Source organism: Danio aesculapii, chromosome 9, assembly GCF_903798145.1.
Source record: "Danio aesculapii chromosome 9, fDanAes4.1, whole genome shotgun sequence".
Taxonomy (NCBI): Eukaryota; Metazoa; Chordata; class Actinopteri; order Cypriniformes; family Danionidae; genus Danio; species Danio aesculapii.
Genome location: NC_079443.1, coordinates 40,678,147 through 40,698,588, shown reverse-complemented (window position 1 = coordinate 40,698,588; position 20,442 = coordinate 40,678,147). Strand labels below are relative to the sequence as shown.

The following is a 20,442-nucleotide window of genomic DNA, read 5'->3' as shown; positions in this document are numbered from 1 at the left end:
TATTGAATTACACTTAAATTAAGTTAGAGTTACAAACTAGTATAAGTTATTATAAATAAGAATAGTTAGGGGATGTCTATGTGTAAATGTTTAATAAAGTGTATTAAGTGTATGTGTTGTCCTGGAAGTCCTCGATGGTTGGGATCATCTTTGTCTCTTTGTATAAGTTGTCCTCAAATTCCTTGATGGTTGGCATTATATCTTCGTATGTGTTGTCCTTGAGGTCCTCAATGGTTGGCATCATCTCTTGACAGGTCTTGGATCACATCAATGGTGCTGCACAATCTCTAAAGGCCTCAGGACGAGTGCCTCCAGGAGGAAATAGAGAAAATAAATGGTTTAGCTGCTGTTTGTAATGTATGTGAAAGAGATATTAAATATCAATGCAAAAAAAAACTGCAAAAATACTATACTGTATTTACATTTACAGCACCATTTATCTTGCTGTATATGTACAGTATTTACAGTATTGTTTATTTTTACTAGACAAATAAATAGTAATTTCCACAATGCAACTTTAAAATACATTAACATATTCCATAACTGTCCTACAGTAAAATATAGTTCATATTAAGGTTAAATACTGTGAAATGCACAAAATTGGTTTACAATTCTTTATCTTAGTTGTAATACAGTAGCAGAAACATCAGGTTAATATTTAGCATTTCTTTCATGTTTAGTATTATTATTATTATTATTATTATTATTATTATTATTATTATTATTATTTCAAAACAGAAAATACAGTATGAACAATGTACAACACATAGACATTCTGACAGGTAATAACAATCAATTATTAACGATAAATAAATAAATAAATAAATAAATAAATAAATAAATAAAATGCAGATATACATCATAGATAAATGTTGTTGTTTATTTAGAAAAGCTGGTGCCACGCACTTGTGTAGGCCCATATAATACTTCAAACCGTTCTTGCGCTCCACCATCTCACGATTTAATTAAATGTATAAACAAATAAACTCTGCCTGACGTATTTTACACAGGACTGGCAGGAAATATGCATTGATGCAGCTTTATTATATATGGTATGTGGTTTATTTTGGTAGATTAATAGTTTTTGTGCTGTTTAGCGCTCCTCAGTGTGTTCAGTGCTTTAATGTAGCATTCAGAAAAAACAAAACACCAGCAACGCGCAAGGCAGGCTCCATGGGTTACGCCGATCACAGAAATATAAACCAGGCTTTAGGAGAGAACCCCAGACTTCCCTCTCCCAAGACACTTCCTCCAGCTCCTCTGGGAGGATCCCAAGGTGTTCCCAGGCCAGCCGAGAGACAAAGTCCCTCCAGCCTGGGTCTTCCCCAAGGCCTCTTCCTGGTGGGAAGTGCCTGGAACACCTCTCTAGGTAGGCGTCTAGGAGGCATCCGAAAAAGGTGCCTGAGCCACCTCAGCTGGCTTCTCTTGATGTGGAGGAGCAGCGGCTCTAGTCCGAGCTCCTCCCAGGTGACAGAGCTCTCTGCCCCCGGCTAAGGAATCTCATTTCGGCCACTTCTATCTGAGATTTTGTCCTTTTGGTCTTGACCCAAAGCTCATTACCATAGGTGAGAGTAGAAATTTAGATTGACCGGTAAATCAAGAGCTTTGCCTTTCAGCTATTCTATTAAATTTCATTTATAATATCTGAATTTGTGTGAACATGAACAAATCTCTCAGGGGGGTTGGAATGATGTGAGAGTAATTAATAACAGAATTTTCATTTCTGGATGAACTAATCCTTTAATAAGTATGATGAACAAGGGTGCCAGTCAATCCTGTTTGCAGTATCCGAGATGATTACATTTACCCCTGTGTATGAATGTGGTATAGGGAGCACTTTACATTTTCATTGTAATAGGGAGATTTTTTTTCTACTTTGTCCCTAAAATGCAGATGATGGCATATGACCACGAAGTGAATGGAATTAGTCTGAATGCGGGAGAGAAATGTTATGTGGTCAGAACCCAGTTTTGCAAGCTGTAAGACCAATGAAGAGAGAAATGAGGAGAACAGCCCACCCTGTCAGGATTGCTGTACTGTGATGGATCGCACAGATTAGTGCTACCTCTAACAGCTCGCCTATTGCTGTGCTGGCAAAAAGATTTAGGTATAGCTTGATGTTCTGGGAGATTGGAGAAATCCCGCTTATTTTAAAGGCCTAGTCTTTACTGACCATGAGTGAGATTTGACTGGTCAGTTGAGTAATAGAATGATTATTTATTTGTGTTGCAATTATTTTATTTAATTAATCTCATAATTGCTGAATAAATGTTAAACTATTTATTTATTTATTTATTTATTTATTTATTTATTTATTTATTTATTTACTTATTTATTTATTTATTTATTTATTTATTTATTTATTTATTTATTATTAATAAAAAATAATAATGACAATAATAATAATAATAATAATAATAATAATAATCAATACCCCCCCCCAATAATTGACTATAGCATTAACAAGTACATTCGCTTTTATACAGTAACCTCTTACACAAACGTTTTTTTGCATGTGCGACATTCACATTTTCTTCAAGATAAATCAACCTGTTATCTATAATGGGGCATTACCACGGAAAGTAATGATTTCGTATTCTGTGCAAAAGCTTTTTTCTGCATGAAATCCATTTCAGAATCTGCCTGTTTCCTTTGGGATACTTTCTGCAGTGGCAGATCTGGAACTGGGGAGCCACTAACCTCTTTTAAGCCAAGAAGTTGTTTTGGAAGCTCCAAATAAACATCGACATGCCATTTATTCATTCCCTGTCTCCACCTCCTCCTCCCGAGTCCCACATTACACACACACAGATTATGAGAAGTTCCCATAGACGTAAGGATTTTATACTTTACATACTATATATTCTGACCCCATACCTCAAGCCTAGCCCTAAACTTTACATACTGCTTTTGTACATTTTCAGAATACTTCATTCTGTGTGACTATGAGCCGTTTTCCTCACAGGGACTCAAAAAATGTCTCCATGAGGTCAGAATTTACTGGTATTGCTATACATGAGGGGACATTTGTTAAAACGTTGCAACTCCAACTCTCACAGGAATCAGTCTGCATTTTTACTTTTTTAAATCACTTCATTCTGTGTGATTTGTGAACCATTTTCCTCATCGAGACCAAAAAATTGTCCCCACAAGCTCAGGATTTAGTAGTATTGCAATACTTGTGCTACAATACACAATTTGAAGAATACAAGCACACACACATTAAGTTTCTATTAATTAAGAGGACTTTATTCGTTTCATAGACATCTTTTTATTGCCAAACATTGCTTTCTATCTCTGTATCCAACTCCAAATCTAACTTCTAAACCTACAGTACTCCTTACAGAGAAGCTGTTTGCATTTATAGCTTCAATACGTGTTTTTTGTTTGTTTTGTTTTTTATATATTTTCCCTCAATAGAATCGATGGCCAGTCTCTATGATATATCATATATCTTGTGAGAACATTTTATCCCCACTAATATAAAATAAACAAGTACACACACTCACAGAGATTTTGGTTGTACAATTATAGCCTGAGGAATTATCACGGTTTCATGGTTTACACGATTATTATGCATTTATTAATTTTAAAACACTACTAGTTTAGAAAATCACATGAAAAAACTGTATATTTTAAAATGTTATTTACTGCTACTCAGTAACTAAAGACGGCACAAAATAATAATAAAAAACAAACAATAGTTAATTTCTCTTTGGACCTAAAAAAAAATAAGTGAAAAAAAAGTTTTTGGCTTTTAAACAAATAATAATTTTACACTGAAAAATAAATGAATGAATGAATGAATAAATAAAATAAGAATAAATAAAAATGCTTTTGTCTAATGTAAATCTAAACATCAAATTATTTACTGTATTTCACTTTTAAAGAGAACAAATGTTCAAAGGTTGCTGAAGCTCTGTCTGAAAGGCGCTTTTGAAAGGTGCTTTTTTCTCTTTGCAGTAGAAATGTGAATATTCTATACAAAGTATGAAACTGAATGGTCTTGTCACATATCCGTGTGCTCGTGCCATTCTTTCAACTGGATGTGCCTGGATAGCTTGAGCGTGTTACTCCTAATAGGTAAAGTCTAGATAGGATACACAGCCGGCCAGAAGTGTGATATGCACATCAGTGCAGCAGCGTTTTTATGACACTGTATAACAATTAATATTGTTACAGTACTGTGATGGTTAGGGTTAGAGTAGGCTAGACGTTAAAAAAACAATTTATTGGGTTATTTATTAGATAACATAAATAATACTTGCCCAGGATGTTCTTTGAAAAAGAGTGGGGGTTTAACCCCGGCATACTGGCCAAATTTGCCCACTGGCCTCTGTCCATCATGGCCTCCTAATCATCCCCATATCATAATTGGCTTCATCACTCTCCACCAATCAGCTGGTGTGTGTTGTGCGGTCTGGTGCAATGAGGCTGCTGTCACGTCATCCAGGTGGATGCTGCACATTTGTGGCAGATGTTGAGATTCCCCCAATGTGTAAAGCGCTTTGAGTGTCCAGAAAAGCGCTATATAAATGTAAAGAATTATTATTATTATTATTATTATTATTATTATTATTATTATTATTAATTAATTAACCATGTTGAAGTAAAGCGCGGTTAATTTCTTGTAAGGGAAGGAGCTTTTTCCCTCCGAGCTTTGGTGAGTCTTTGCACATTTATTTCCAGAGAAAAATTAGCCAGGGAAAAATCCTTCTCCCTCTTTTAATGACAGAAGCGGAAGAAGGGGAGGATCCGGAGACTCTAGTCGATGTAATTAATGAGGACTTCTTGCTTACAAGATGAAAATTCATTTCGCAGGCCATGTGAAGACATGAGACGGCCTCCCGCATGAAGGATACACCGTAACACTGCGAGCAGGCAGGGGGGTAATTGATGACGGGCTGCTGCTGCTGTAAATGTGCTGTAAAAGCCATTAGGAAGGGTTTCAGTCATGGCAGTCTGATGCCTGCACAGATAGACCAGCCCAAGAGAGCGAGAGCAGCGAAAAACATAACACAAGTGCTCTTCAGACTCGAATGAGGCTTTTGGAAACTCCGTTCCCACCAGCTGTCAGCACATTTCTTGCACTTTCTAATTGCCAATGACCCAGTGCTCTGAAACTGTGAGAGTTGCCATACAGCAGCAAATTAAATGCCTTTGGTTGCGGCCTCCATGTGATGAGCCTGTGATAATAAATATTCCTGCTATTAGCGGATGACATGGATTTATGACTCGATCAACATCACCAAAAATAGGAACCGGGCCTCCGTGAGATGGGAGGATGGGATTGTGGGTCTGTCCTTGGTTTGATATCTCTGTGCCTCAGGGTTATTTGGTTTTTCTCCAGGTTTTCTGTACAGAGAGGCTCTTGAAAGGAAGCTTCTTTTCGTTGGTATCCTGCTGATTGGGTTAAAACATGAGTGTGCCTTGTTCTTGTGCCATGAAAGATGATGTCCAGCTTGCTTGGCCAAGAGCGTGCCAAGATAATATCCTCACACCAGTATAGGGCTTCCACTTGACTGAAATGTCGATACAAGGCAGGATGGATCCTAACATTGTTGTTTATGCCAAATTCTAACCCTGTCATCTGAATTTTGTGACAAAAAATCATCCAACTGGGGAACCTTTTTTTTTTTTGTTTACTGTTGCTCAGTTTTGTGACAAGTGATTGTAGTGGTTGTATTGAATGCTTCTCTGAGTTATTGTTGTCTTTCTATCAGCTCAAACCAATCCGGGGTGTGTTTCCTAAAAAAACACAGCTGAATTACCAAAGTATGAGGCATAATTCAGGAAAAATAAACAATGTAAGAGACGAATGTTTCCTTTTAAAGCTTTTATATATAATAAAACTGTATATAAATGTTTTACACACAGTATTATGTATATATTATGTAACATAATATATTTTGCAGCCTGAACCTTTTTTTGGTCTTTTACCCTCTATACCCAATTAAAGCACTTACTTAAAAATGGACATTCCGTTTCTTTTGCAAATATTATTGAAAATATTCCAGATTTCATTTTAATATTGTAAAACATAAAACCATGTACAACAACATCGTCTGAACTCGTTTATGAATCAAATATGTGGCCATAAAATGACAAGTAAAACATTATTTTCATTTATTTGTCATCTATAAAATTACGTTTGGTTTCAAAATGAAAATTACAATGTTGTTGTGTTTTATTGTTACTTTTAACACTAGAAGAACTAGCAAGGCTATCATGTTGGCTGTTTTTAAATTACGTAAGTTAATAACTTAAAATAAAATAAAAACCCACTAAAATAAAACCCACATATCTCCAATACCCTGACACGCAGTCACAAAAGAGCTTTGAGTATTTCTACATTTAACTACCATGAGGTAGTCAAAATGGCCACATTCATGTCACTTTGAATATGATTGCCTCTGTTGCCTAGCAACTTCTTGCTAACAAAAACGCAACTTTCTTGTAAGAAAAATATAACTTCAGACATGTATTTCAAAATAACATTTCCAGTGTCATGAAAGCCTTGCTCTCCTGAGACATGGGTCTTCGCTGACGGTCTAGCCTAAATACACATTTATAGGCTGTATTACCAAAGACTATAGAATAAATAAGACATGTTGCTTATATCGTTTTAAATGGGGAAAAGTGTAACGTCAATATGGCGAATAAAGCCCGCCTTCGAGAACAGGAGCCAATCATCGATTGCTATGTGGCGAATAAAGCCCGCCTTCCAGTACAGGAGCCAATCAATCGATCGCTATAGGCTGATGATACACTGGGAGAGGGGCTTAGACCAGACGTGAGGTTCTGCAGACTTTGTGATTCGGATGTTTAGAAATCAAACTAAATAGACAGTTGTTTAATTTTATTGGTGATTCCTAATATAAAATTCAATCATAAGCTTGGCAAACAGTTTTGGAGAATTTGATGTTTCCACATTCAAACAGAATGCCCGAGTATACTGCCCCAGAGGCGTTTCAAAGATGGCCACTGAGTGAAATGACTTGTCTCAAGGGGACGTTGGTATTACCTAAAAGATGATATGTTTAGGGTAATGACTTCATAAAATATGATGACAGACATTCAAACTTAATTTTAATACCTCAATAGAAGCTTTGTGTATTTATATAGATTTATAGATTAGCCCTTCTGAAATATTATCCCCCCCTTATATTACCCCCTCCCCAATTTCTAAAATAGTGATTACTAATATTAATAACTGATTTATTCTGTCTATCTATCTGTCTATCTGTCTGTCTGTCTATCTGTCTGTCTGTCTATCTATCTATCTGTCTATCTGTCTGTCTGTCTATCTGTCTGTCTGTCTATCTATCTATCTATCTATCTATCCATCTCTCTGTCCATCCGTCCGTCCGTCCGTCCGTCCATGTGCCTGTCTATCAATACTAGGTATTTTCCAACTTAGTGACATTTAAAGTCTTAACTCGGTTAATTTGACAAGTTTAGGTATTTAGGCAAATCCTGTATGACAATTGAAATAAAATATTGCTTAAAGAGATTAATAATATTGACCGTAAACAGTTTTTTAAATTGTTATTATCAATTTATTTTATTCCAGCCGGAATAAAACAAATAAGACTTTCTCAAGAAGAAAAAAAAAAAATTATAGGAAACACTGTGGAAAAATGGCTTGAAAAATGAAAACAATTCACAGCAGGGCTAATAAATTTTGACTTTAACTGTATATGACGCCTTATGTGCTGTGGTAATTCTAGTAATAGCACTCTGGTAGTTCCAGTGTGTTAAAGTGTGATGCTCTTGTTTTCCTATTTCTCCGTGTATAATAAAAAAGGAAATTCAAGCACCACAAATTCACTCTTTTAAAGAAAACCTTCAAAACAAACACCTTGGTTAGTCAAAATTGTTTCACTTTCTCTGCAAATACTCCACAGCTCAGTAGAGATAAACCGCAGCTTGTTCTCTCTGAATGTCTGTCAGGGTAAACTCAGGCTTTTAGACTGGAAGTTTCCATCCTGATACGTTCTTCGGTCTCAGAGGAATGTCTTTTTCTCTGTCTGGTGTCAATGAGACCGCATCTGGGATCATGGCTAATAAGCCATGGAGTGTGGTCAGCACAGCCCATTCGACTGAGAACACAGTGAGCTCTACTTCACTTTCTGAGAGCTAGAAAAGACAAAACAGAAGAGATAAAGGAGGCTGTTCACTTTTGGGACTGTTCTGTTCTCCTCCAGGACACACAGGAGACTGGTGGTCAGGAACAAAGGAACGGGGACAGAATGTGTAGTGTACTGTAGAAGGAAACATCCCTCCTCTCAAAGAGTCACACTAAACTTTTGGTAATGCTGTGACATCTGAGATAGAGAGGTCTCTGAGTATAAGTAAAATGTGGACAACCTCAATGGCTTCATTTGTTTCATTAGAAAAATTAAGAAAAAAAATGTTTGTCCATATTTTACTCAAATTTATTGAAACAGTATATATTTTTTATTGTCATTGTCTTCTTTTAAAGGGATTGTTAATCTAATTCCTGTCATTTGCACTATTCTGGGTTGACCTTATAAAATGACCTCCTATGCCAGGGGTGTCCAAACTGTGAAACTTTCATCAACACATCTCCCTGGAAGTTTCTAGTATACCTAGAAAGAGCTTGGTTAGCTGGTTCAGGTGTGTTTAATTGGCGTTGGAACTAAAATATGCAGGACACCGGCCCTCCAGGACCGAGTTTGGATACCCCTGTTCTGTGAATGACAACATCCAACCTAGGTTTAAATCTGAACGTGTACCATGTTTAAAACTATTGATTCTTAAAGGAAAGCGTTGACACTAAGTCGAATGAATGATTTGTTTATGTTCGGATCTTTCGCCTGATCGTATCGACATCAATTCGAGTCATCGGCAAATATGAAGTGTTGGATTCTGTAAAACGTGAACTCGCCTTTCTCTTCACACACTAGCGAAGTGCAGGGGATTATGGGATTCATCATGACATGAAGATTACTAGAGATGGCCAGAGATGCGGCTGTGGGAAATAAAGGTGTTGAAAGTTAATTTTCACAACAACACCACAGTATAGCCAACACCCAGCAAGAATTTTTTGTTTTTAAAAGATGTCTAATAGGCGTCGAAACATTGTCGTCTTGGCTAAAACAAGGCTAAATTTGGGCTGTCAGTGAAAATCTAATAGACGTCTAAAAATAGGCCAGAACTAGACTAGTCGTCAAATAGACAGAAATTAATGACTTCACATCTAAAGTTTGTCTAATTTGACCAGTCTAGTTTTGGGCTATTCATAGATGTCGATTAGATTTTCACTGACAGCCCAAGTTTAGCCTTGTTGTTGCCCAGCTGTCTATGTTTAGATGTCTATTAGACGTGTATTAAACACAAACTTTCCTGTCATTTTTCTGATGATGGATACAATAACCTATGCTGCAACATGGGATTCACTGGCAGTTTATTATTAAAGGAAAGATCATCAAAGACTAATAATGTATGGGACTGTATGGGAATGTCAGTGACTGTTAAACAGTTTATACGAAGCAGTTTCTACTTCCTCAAGATACTGTGTTTCTCCTTCCTACACAACTTCCTTTGATTTAAAATGGTTGTCTCATTTTCTGTAGTTTGGAAAATATCTATTTGATTATGTGTTGTAACTTCGCTTTGTAATTGTAATTGTAATCACTATAATCATGTGTCTATTATAGATCAGTATTTGTAATTTATCTCTCAGGTTAAATCTTTATAGGGGTATTCACATGTGCTTCTTTCTTTACTGATTTAAATGCGTTTGTTAGCTTTGTATCTCCTGCTGTTTGTCATTGCTATGGCCACCATCAGCTGTTCCTACACACGCGCAACAAATTTTCTAAATAGTTAAACTTTTGCCACTGTGTGGATTAATACTGAAGTTGTGTTGTTATTACTTGGGGTTAGGGTTAATAATATTGCATAGGCTGGTGTTTAACTACAAAGCTTTAATGCACACCTGCATTAGACTCACACATATAGGGGAATTACCAAACTATGTATGTCACACATGAAGTCACACGGGTTCAACTGCGCATACCGGTTGCAATAGCAAACATGTCGTGTAGGATGCCATAATCGAAGGTCCAAAAATAGAAAACTTAAATTGCAAAGTGCAAAGGAGGGCAAAGTGCAAAGGAGGGGTTTGGGAACAACTGAATCGATAAACAAATCATATGAGAGTCGTCGGGATAATTGGTAAACATTAATGCATATTTTAAGATAGTGCAAGTGTTTTTTGACCTTGCTGTTGTTGAAGACCCCCGAAACCAAAATATGACCTTTTATGATGCACAAGAGTGGCTCTTTATATAAATAAATTGTTTAATAAAATCACATTTAAAAGCTATCCAAATAGCTATTTTTATTTTATTTTATTTTATTTTATTTTATTTTTGGCTTTTGTTTTGTTTTGTTTTGTTTTGTTTTTTATTTGAATCTAAACATTTAGAAATAGTTTGTTATACTTTCTGAAATCAGAAAACAGATCCAGAATAAATTTTGTTTGCATGTAAAACATTATTTTATTACATCACTCATTATATTATTAAGACTGTTGTTGTTGTTGTTATTATTATTATTATTATTATTATATTTTTTTATATTTTTAATGTAACATTGTTATTGTAACTATAAAAATATTAATTAATTTTGTTTTTTGGTTTTATTTATTTTTAACGATCCTAAAATGTTTGATATTCTTTTTAAGGCAAAAAAATTGTCATTGAAATGTCAAACAATATGAAAGTTATTATATAATGACATTTTATTAGATATTTTATTTATTTGCTTATTTTATTTGTATTTTTTTTGTTGTTGTTTGAACTGCCATAATGCATCAATAAACCAAAATCTGGAGTGACTGCTAAACACCATCCAGTCAAATCCACCTAACACATTTATCTCAAGTTTAATCTGAGCCCTCTAGTGAATCTGCTACTATTTTCACCATCATTTCATGATACATTTACTTGATAAATCGTCTCCCAGAGTGCTTCAGTGAGCAATAAACCCATTATTTATAGGTGCACAAGCCTTCGGACAATTGTTAATGTCACCGTGTCCTGACCTCACGGCTGAGTTCAGAGCTCTAGTGTTCAGTCGGCTGAGTCGGGCCTGCGAAAGTGTTTATGATACTAATATCACTCAGTCCCATATGGAGAGGGCAGACCCATAGACTTGCGACTGGGACGGTAGAGGACACGGTTACCGGACCGTAGCCCTGTCACGCAGAGATGCAATCATGACTGTCATTATTACCATTTAGTCCTTCACCAGATGCCCTCTTAACAGGCCACCAAACCTGACTACAGTACGCATGAATGGATCAGTTTGGTCACACTTTGTTTTAAGGTTCAATTCTCGCTATTAACAAACAATTAACTATGATTTTTGCCTCAATAAACTTATAATTGTCTGTTTATTAATAGTTAAGTTTAGGGATTAGGGATGTAGAATATGATTATGCAGAATATTTACTTTGTAAGCAGTGTTGTATAAGTTACTCTTAAAAATTAATCAGTTACTAATTACAATTGTATTTAAATACATTTTTAAAAAGTATTGAGTCTGAAATGAAGGGAGCACAGTGGCTCAGTGATTAGCACTGTCGCCTCACAGTGATTTGAGCCCCGACTGGGCTAGTTGGCATTTGCTTGTTTACCCCGTTCATGTGGGTTTCCTCTGACATATGCTGTTGTTGGCGGTTCATTCTGCTGTGGCGACCCCTGATAAATTAGGTACTAAGCTGAAGGAGAATGAATGAATGAGTCTGAAAAGTAATTTCATGACTTGACTCAATACTACTTAAAATACCATGCCCTATAAATCTTAACAAATAGATTGATAATAAAATTGTTACTCTTTAAACAAGCAAAAATCTTTTTCTGAGTGTACAACCATCATATCTTTCAATCAGCTCACGTCTTTTATGTCAATGTATTGATGATGTTTACTTCTAGAGTGACATTTGCAACTTTATTTAGTTCAATGAGTTGCCGGCTATTGGCATGACCTTTTCTTCCATTGCCGCGGGTCCAATAAGCCTCAGAGATGCCGACTTCTTTCCCCACTTTTATTGATGTTCAATAATCCCCTGCCCTTCATTGATGAAGTCATTTGGTGTGATGCTTATGAAATGTATCGAGTGATGGAGAAGTGTTTAATTCCAAAGAGGATATTTGTAAATATGGAAACAGAATTGATGGAAATGGAGGTCGAAGTTGTTTATTAGCAGTTGTGATGTGAAACGCAGATGATATTTGTTTTGTGTGCTGACAAATGTTTTGGTCTCTTGTCAAACTGGATATCAAAAACAGTTTGTGGAAGGTGTTGCAGGTTAAACCGAGGTTAAATCTCACATATTTGTGAGTGTTTCTTTTTGTTTTTGCAATACTTCATCTTAAAAGAAGCCCGAGATTGGCACATGGTAGATTCCTCAGACGGTCCAAGTTAAGTGTCTCCTTTTTTCATTGGAACATTAATCCTTGGTGATTAAAAAATCCAAGTCAACTGGTATTAACTTTGAGAGTCACAAAACAAATATAGGCACAACCAAATTAATACCCATAGCTACATTGATGTGTTATGATGTGGAACAATTTGTCTGTAATTGACAGCCTTTTTAAATGCATTCAGAACAGCATTTTTTTACTTAATCTACTTAACACTTAACAGGCTAACCTAAAATACACTACCTGACAAAAGTATTGCCGTTGATCCCAGTTGTAAGAACACCAAATAAAAGCTTGACTTCCTGTTGATCATTTGGAAAAGTGGCAGAAGTTCGATTTTTTTTTTTTTTTTTTTTTTTTTCTTCTCTCCAATGAATCATCTGTTGAACTGCATCCCAATCACCACAAATACTGCAGATGACCTATTGGAACCCGCATGGACCCAAGATTCTCATAGAAATCAGTCAAGTTTGGTGAAGTAAGAATCATGGTTTGGGGTTACATTCAATATGGTGGCTTAAAAGCAATCTTCAGAGTGGATGGCAACATCAACAGCCTGAAGTATCAAGTCATTTGTGCTGCCCATTACATTACAAATCACAGGTGAAGGCAAATTCTTCAGCAGGATAGCGCTCCTTCTCATATTTCATCCTCCACATCAAAGTTCCTGAAAGCAAAGAAGGTCAGGGTGCTCCAGGATTGGCCAGCCCAGTCACCAGATATGAAAATGATTGAGCATTTCTGAGGTAAGATGGAGGAGGCATTGAAAATGTATCTTGATGAACTCTAGGAGTCCTGCAAGATCACTTTCTTTGCCATTCCAGATGACCTTATTAATAAGTTATTTGAGTCATTGCAGTGATGTATGGATGCAGTCGTCCAAGCTCATGGGAGTCATACACAATATTCATTCTTTTTCCCCTGCACCATGACTTAATATTCTACACTCTACATTATTTCTGATAAATGACAAGACTTTTGTCCAAGCAAAGTCAGACCTTACTGTCTTAAATAAATAATTAAAAATCAAGACATGATTATATTTTATTTAGGTACAATACTGTATGCGTAAACTAGAGGCCTTTGTCATTCATATAAGCCACTTCTGGTATCAAATGATCAACTAGACGTCAAGTTATTATTTGTTGTTTCTATAACTTGAATAGATGACAAGACTTTTGTCAGGTAGCGTATTTAAATAGTACTGTACCATACTGTGCAAAGTAAGCAATACTTTATTTTTTCATTATAATAAAAAAAAATAATACAATTACAAATGTAAGGTCTGTGGACAGTACTTTTGATTTGATGATTAATTTGAAGCAAGCCAATAGTGAACGACTCCTCTGATTAAAATGACCAGTACAAGCAAATCTCTGGAAACCAATTCACTGAATGTAAAACTGATTCGAAATTAGTCAAACAGAAGATCCTCTCAAAGTGTGTGCTCCAGACTGTTGCGGAATATGAGTTACTAATTCTGAAGTTTAGAATGTGTTATTGTAAATAAAAAAAAAATTATGTTGCAAACTGTTAAATAAATCTGCTAAAAGCCAGTGAGCTATGCAAGTTATAAGTTATAAGTATTGAAATCTCTGACTTCTGCCAATATTACACACACAGTTGCAACTTTCTATATGGTGAGGAACATAGCTTAGCATTCAAAGAGTATATATACATATATATCTATATAAGTCAGAATTATTAGCCCCCTTGTTTATTTTTTCCCCCATTTCTGTTTAACACAGAGGAGATTTTTTTCAACACATTTCTAAACATAATAGTTTTAATAACTCATTTCTTAAAACTGAATTATTTTCTCTTTGCCATGATGACAGTAAATATTATTTTACTAGATATTTTTTAAGACACTTCTATACAGCTTAAAGTGACATTTAAAGGCTTAACCTAATGGGTTAATTAGGTTAACTAGGCAAGTTAGGGTAATTAAGCAAGTTATTGTATAACTATAGTTTGTTCTGTAGACTATCAGAAATATATATATAGCTTAAAGGGGCTAATAGTTTTGACCTTAAAATGGTTTTTAAAAAATTAAAAACTACTTTATTCTAGCCGAAATAAATAAATAAGACTTTTTCCTGAAGAAAAAACATTATCAGACATACTATGAAAAATTCCTTGCTCTGTTAAACATCGTTTAGGAATTATTAAAAAAATCAAATAAAAATCAAAGAGAGGCTATATATATATATATACGCACATGCACACACAAATGTTGTTATTATTATTATGATTTAATTCAGGTTAAGTTTCACATATTTCTTGGTAAATAATGACATGACCTTGTTTTTAGTTCTCTTTTGGTTTCCACTTCTTATGTCTTAAGAAAAGTGTATGCTGTGATGCTGTTTAGATTCCCATTGGCTGCGCTTTTCAGATGCACTTTTAAAGGCATCTTTCACTGTCCCAGTGATAAGGAAGTGCTTTATGTATTCTGGTCATGTTGGATATACACACACCTCCTTGACAAATGCAAGGCCGGCTGAAGTTAGAACTATGGTGGGATGATAAACTGTTTTGTTTGTGTATCTGTGACTGAGTACTGAAAGAGAGCATTTTATTTCTTTGATGAAATGCATTAGACATATGGTGGGATTGAATCAGGTACGCTTCAGTGTGCTGGAGAAGGAAAATTAACGCATAAAGAACCAAATAAAAATGTTTCAGCGCACCCTGTTTTTAATCTTGAAAATTCATAAAAGACTACACGCGATGCAGGAAAGCAACATTAACACCCTTTTAAAAATATATTTATTTCATACATAGATTGATGCTTTGGTTGCAAAGGTCTTTAAAGCTATATTCAGCAAACACTATCTATCTGAAAATGCATAAACAGCTATTCAAGGCTCAGTGCTTAAGAGCTGTTCATTTTCTGTTCTCTGTCTGGGATCCACTTTTTAAAAATTTGTTCTTTGTGACAGAAACTATTCCACCTTTTTGGTTCAAAAATAAAAATAAAGAAGCTTTTTCCCCTCTTTAAACTTAAATCTGTAGTAGAACAAATATGTTGCTCATATGAACACTTTTGTCAGTATAAAAGCCAAAGAAATACACTCACTGGCCACTTTATTAGGTACATCTTACCCTCTTTTGCCTTCAAAACTGCCTTAATTCTTTGTGGCATAGATTCAACAAGGTACTGGAAATATTCCTCAGAGATTTTGGTCCATACTGACATGATGCAAATTTCCTGTTCCACAACATCCCAAAGGTGCTCTATTGAATTGAGTCTGGTGACTGTGCAGGCCATTTTAGTACAGTGAACTCATTGTCATGTTTAACAAACCAGTCTGAGATGATTTGCATGTTATGACATGGCAGGTTATCCTGATGAAAGTAGCCATCAGAAAATGGATACACTGTGGTCATAAAGGGATGGACATGGTCAGCAACAATACTCAGATAGGCTGTGACATTGACACGATGCTCAATTATTTACTAATGGACCTAAAGTGTGCCAAGAATATATCCCCACACCATTACAACACCAGCAGCAGCCTGAACAGTTGATACAAGGCAGGATGGATCCATGCTTTCATTTTTTTACTATTCGAATGTCGCAGCAGAAATCGAGACTCATCAGACCACACAGTTTGTGCCCACAGAACTGCCGCTCATTGGATATTTTCTCTTTTTTGGATCATTCTCTGTAAACCCTAGTTATCGTTGTGTGTGAAAATCCCAGTTGATGAGCAGTTTATGAAATACTCAGTTCAGACTGTCTGGCACCAACAACCATGCCATATTCAAAGTCACTTAAATCACGTTTCCTCCCCATTCTGATGCTCAGTTTGAACTGCAGCAGATCGTCATGACCATGCCTACATGCCTAAATGCATTGAGTAGCTGCCATGTGATTGGCTCATTAGAAATTTGTCTTAACAAGCAGTTGGACAGGTGTACATAGACATTATTTAGATATGATACCTTATTTTGCAGTCAATCAATCGATCAAATCCATCAACCATGGATTATGTGTTTTTTTTTACTTATTGGAGTGTTTTAGTTACACTATATAGTAGACGAAGCATATTTTACTATTGTTTCAATTCTTGTTTTTTTCTATCTGTATTTTAAGGCTACAGAAGTATCAAACAGCAACAACAGTGTTTTTTAAAACTATTTCAAACAACAATTGATTTTTGTTGTTGTTGCTGCTGCTGCAGAGGTCTTTAAATGTATTCTGCAAGCACCATATGTCTGCAAAAACGAATGAAGAATAAAAAGTATTCAAGGATTAGTGCATAAGAACTCTTCATGTTCTATTCTCTCTGTGGAGGTCAGCTTTTTCCAAATCTTGTTTTTGTGATAGAAATAATTCCACCTCTGGGGTTTACAAAATATGAAAGTGAATAATATATTTCCCACATATGCTACTAAAAAGAGTGGTAAAAAAACAAATGTATTTGTTGAAGCTTAAAATATGTAGCAAGGTACCTATATATGAAACATTTTATGACCCGGTGGTTTTTCAAACCCACTCACCTGTGTGGAGCACACAAGGAAATGCATTATGTTTATTCTAAAGATATTCTAAAGTAACTGACTTATCACTGAAGATTAATTGCTCATAATATAAAACCCAGATTTGAGATTCCAGTCACACTCCATCCTGTAGTAACATAACAAAATATAACAGAAGTCCAGTAGATTTATTTTATATATATTTAATCTATGCTTACTACTAACTATACATATGCACTCACTAGCCACTTTATGAGGTACACTGCTGGTTAACGCAAATTTCTAATCAGCCAATCACATGGCAGCAATGCAATGCATTTAGGCATGTAGCCATCGTCAGTATGATCTGCTGCTGGAAGAAAGGTGATTTAAGTGATTTGAACGTGGTATAATTGTTGCTGCCACATGGGCTGGTCTGAGTATTTCAGAAACTGTGGATCTACTAGGATTTTCACGCACAACCACTTACAGAGAACAGTCGAAAAAAAGAAAATATCCAGTGCAGCAGTTCTGTAGGTGCAAATGCCTTGTTGATGCCAGAGGTCAGAGAAAAAATGGCCAGATTGGTTCAAGCTGATAGAAAGGCAACAGTAACTCAAAAAAAAAACACTCGTTACATCTCAGACTGGTTTCTTGAACATGACAATGAGATCACTGTATGCAAACTCCACAGTCACCAAATATCAATCTAATAGAGCACCTTTGGGATGTGGTGAAATGGGAAACTCCCATCATGGATGTGCAGCCGACAAATCTGCAGCAACTGCGTGATGCTATAATGTCAACATGGACCAAAAAATATGAAGAATGTTTCCAGTACCTTGTTGAATCTATGCCACGATGACTGTTCTGAAAGCAAAATGGGATTCAACCTGGTACTATAGAGTGTACTATAGATACTTAAACTAGACACATAACCTGAGACATATTATACTAGTACTTTTACATAAGACCAAACAATATTGTACTATATTTTGTGCAAAAGAGGTATTTAATGTATAGTGCAACTATCTACTGTGGCCCTTGGGAAAAAATATATGCAATTAACGAGTGTCAAGTATACTGTGATGTTTACACTGTTTACTTGACATTTATTAAAGCAGTTGCAAACATATAAAGAAAACACCTTTTAGCACTTTTGTTTATTATTATTATTATTATTATTATTATTATTATTATTATTATTATTTTGTAATGTTTTGCCTCTTTGTCATGCTTTAATGTTGCTGATATTTTTTTAAGCTGTCGAATATGGTATAGAAAGGAACCTCCCCTTAACAAGATTATACCTCTCCATTCACCTGTAATCTCACAATGAAGCCCCGAGGGTGTAATAAACGTTTATTACGACTAAGCTTCTTTCATAACATCTCCCTCACTCTAATGCATGTAAAGGATTATTGAAAACAGCCAGGTCTTACACATGACCTGAACATATTTCCATTTCTTTTCTTTTTTTCCCTCAAATTCGTTTTTTTTCAGTAGTGGAAAAACATTGTGGTTTTTCTTCTCTGATAATTTCACACTGAATGGTTGTTATGTGCTTGTCTTGATTACAAATGAAGCTATTAGAGCTTTGAGGTCTTTATAAACATCCTCAAAAATCAGATACTCTTCTTAAAGTGCATTTAGTCATTTAATCTTATTTAAATGTTTAAATAAAGAAATAAACAGAAGACTGTGATTAATAGTTCACTTGCAAATTAAGTAACTCTCTCACAATTTGCTAAATATGTTGTAAACCTGTATGACTGTCCCAGCTAACAAAAACATGAAGGACATTTGTACCAAATATGCTTTTTAAATATTTTTGAACATTTTATCTTTAGGAAATATTGCTCATCAAACACAATGTCAATGGTAGTTATTGAACCTAGTAGTTGAATAAAATAAATAGTTTCAGAAGAGTTTTATGAACCAATTATAAATATTGTTTTTCATTCTACCCTTTTCTCTTTTGTCAACATAATTATTTTATTATTTATTTATTTGCAAAGAATGGGGACTCATGAGATTGCAAGCTTCCAATAGTGTCACTCTCTTCACAACAACACAGACACGGGTTGTTTCTCCAGAAGGGGCGTTTATTTAAGGACGTCCATGATGTGCTTTGCGCCTGATGCCATGACGCCGTGAGAACTGTATTAGTAAATTAACACCGTACAAACGGATAAGTAATTATACAAACCACGATTATCTAATACATTAGGCAAAACAAATACCTCGTTGGTGAAATGAGGGTCCTTGGTTTAATAAAGTCTTCTTCACTGTCCCTTTTGACTTCTTAAACACATGTAACTTTACACAGCATTGACATGCGTCTGTTCATCGTCTATCCGGCAATTCATAAACAACTCACTCACATTACACGTCATTTCCTTAGAGTGAAACGTTTCTATATTAAATGTCTTAAAGTACAACATATCAAATAATAACACATTTAAACCTTCAAACACATTTACATTTATAAATACACTTCAGCTAAAATAATACAACATATTATAACCTTAAATCTCTAAAGAATGAAATATGAAACAAATATGTAAAATAAATGTGCAATTATGCAAAAATGCTTGATAACAGCACTTACAAATAGGTTGCAAAAGGATAATGGGAATAAATAAACAAACTACTTAACTAATTAATTAATTAATTTACGATCCAATAAAATAAATTTGGGTGACTCAGGTCCCTTTGGACAGTTTTTGCCATTGAGATGACCTAGGAAAAGTGTCCCAATTGAGCTGAATTCCCCCAATTACAAAAATAACCAACAAACAAACAAGTCCATATGTCCTAATTTTTAAACAATCCTACTTTTAAACTAAATTAATTTAATGAATCATTTGAGCCAGTTCAGAAAGTTGCTTAATTATGACTTAAACTGATTTGAAGTTACAGCATTTGACAGCATAAATATATATTCATTCCTTTTCTTTTCAGCTAAGTGCCTTTATTAATCAGGGGTCGCCACAGCGGAATCAACCGCCAACACATCCAACATATGTTTAACGCAACGGGTGCCCTTCCGGCTGCAACCCAGCACTGGGAAACATCCATACACACTCATTCACACACATACACTACGGCCAATTTAGTTTATTCAATTCACCTATACAGCATGTCTTTGGACTGTAGGGAAACACGAGCAAATACCTTATTGCTTCGAGGTGATCGTGCTACCCACTGTGCCACCATGACACCCTCAGCATAAATATAAAAACACTTATATTTGTGTGCACACACCTTGTGTTCCTAACGTTGTAGTGACTTAATACTCACAAGTATTGCAGTAGCACAAGTATACAAGAAATTTTTGACCTTACGGGGACATTTTTTTAAATAAATTTTTTGTGCCCAGGAGGAAACTTATTTTAAATCACATAAATCTCACTGAATGAAGCAGTTTAAAAATGTAAAAATGCAGATTGCTTTCTGTGAAGATTGGGTTTAGGGGTAGGGTTACCATATAAAAATCATTACATCTATTTGGGAA

At 35.3% G+C, this 20,442-nt stretch overlaps 1 protein-coding gene across 1 annotated transcript in view; it reads left to right on the top strand.

The window, feature by feature from the left end:
- LOC130235225 (receptor tyrosine-protein kinase erbB-4-like) overlaps nt 1-20,442 on the top strand; it is a 614,645-nt gene that overhangs the window by 246,658 nt on the left and 347,545 nt on the right. The gene's annotated exons all lie outside the window — the stretch shown is intronic.